The following is a 2,182-nucleotide window of genomic DNA, read 5'->3' on the forward strand; positions in this document are numbered from 1 at the left end:
CATGATAAGGACGTGTTCAGTTAAATAAACTTACTATCTACTGCAAGTCTAGATTGATTTTTTGTTTTTTTGTATTTCTCTTTTAGAATTAGCCCGTGACTACCTTCATAGGAGCGGCACGTACCAAGTGGTTGGCGGAATTATTTCTCCTGTTAGCGATGGGTATGGAAAAGCAGGCTTACTGACTTCGAAACATCGATGTGCAATGATTGAAAGAGCCATTCAGACTAATGAGTGGATCAGGTAACAATCGTGTACAAAACTGAAGTGTAATAACAGTTATAGGTGGTGCAAATATCCAATCTGATTGGATGTTAAATTAATAACAGTTATAGGTGGGGCAAATATCCAATCTGATTGGATGTTAAGTTAATAACAGTTATAGGTGGGGCAAATATCCAATCTGATTGGATGTTAAGTTAATAACAGTTATAGGTGGTGCAAATATCCAATCTGATTGGATATTAATTTTGTGATGAATTGTATAAGTCGATAGAATTTCCAATAATGGGTTAGTTATTAATTTCTAAATTTAGAAGAATCTTGGTCGATATTAAACAATTGGAGCTGGTAGTTATAATACAGATAGTTGTTACGTAACACCTACCCATTGTATCTCAAAGGTGGTCATGGTAACAGTGGAAACAACATCCTTAGTAGGGTTTCGGGGGGTGTAAAGCTCTGTTTGAGAGTGTCAGATTCCACAAAGACGGCTCACTTGTGTGGAGCTTTACGTCTTTATCAAATTTTCAAAAAAAAATGATGAAGTAAATAGCTTAATACAATACTAAATGAAGTGATAGCTCACAGTTGCATGGCCTCATCTATGATCTGATCCGAAAATATCTGAACCCAGTTGGATATCAGGTACAATATATCTTAAATCTGAGCGAAACTACTGTTTGTCCCATCCCTACTAAAAATCCAGTTGCCAAACCCATCTGATAACACACAGCTGTAGCAAACAGTCGGGGGGACATCAGGCATCAAAAAATGTTTCTGGCTTATATTGATACTCAAATATCTGGATTTCCTAAGGTAATATACAGTAATAGTAGTTGACAAACTAATGGATGGCTAGTTGATGATAGTTCATATCATCAACTAGTAGTATGATGATATGTTGACGAACAGTGAAGAAGACGGACAAATGTTCTGCCAAATCACGTATGTTCTCCCGACAGTATAAATCTTTGTTTGCCAACCTATTATTATGTTAGCATCGTGTGCTTCCTTAGTCAACTGACAGTTACATGCTTCTATGCAAATTGACAAGTCATACAAGAAAAGTCATTATAGTATAGTCCAAAGTATAACACAAAACTGAATACAGTTATCCAACATGATATGTATAGTAATAGTACATATAACATTTACAAAGAATATACAAGGAAGAAATGGATAGTCAACAGCAATGTGATATTGAGATATGGTCAATAATGTCATCTAACTCAGTCAACAGCAATGTGATATTGAGATATGGTCAATAATGTCATCTAACCCAGTCAACAGCAATGTGATATTAGACATGGTCAGTAATGTCATCTAACTCAGTCAACAGCAATGTGATTTTAGATATGGTTAATAATGTCATCTAACTCAGTCAAGAGCAATGTGATATCGATATATAGTCAATAATGTCATCTAACTTAGTCAACAGCAATGTGATTTTAGATATGGTTAATAATGTCATCTAACTCGGTCAACAGCAATGGGATATTAGATATGGTTAATAATGTCATCTAACTCAGTCAACAGCAATGTGATATGAGATATGGTCAATCATGTCATCTAACTTTATCAGCTTCAATAGCTCTTACTCGGGCAACAGCACCATCAAGTTACTGAGATGCTGATCTGTCATGGTGTTATGGTGCTTGCTCTGCCACCAACAGCACCGTCATATTATAACGTAGACTTCACAGTAGTAGTTCTGCTGAGAAGTACGGCACAATTTTCTGTTCAGTTTGACCAACTTGTTGTGTTCGATGACTACAGTGTGCCACTCCCTGCAGTCGTTGAAGAGATAATGTCCACTTGTGATGCCCTCAGTGGGTGAAAACAGTTTCTAGGCTGCTACAAAGAAAGTTCTCATTGTTTTTTTTCTTTGTACACGTGTCTGTAAACACTGAATTAAAGCAGTGCATCATTTCTGTGGTCTGGTATAATGACCAGAAAGAGA

This window comes from Limulus polyphemus, unplaced genomic scaffold (assembly GCF_000517525.1).
Source record: "Limulus polyphemus unplaced genomic scaffold, Limulus_polyphemus-2.1.2 Scaffold1640, whole genome shotgun sequence".
NCBI classification, from domain to species: Eukaryota; Metazoa; Arthropoda; class Merostomata; order Xiphosura; family Limulidae; genus Limulus; species Limulus polyphemus.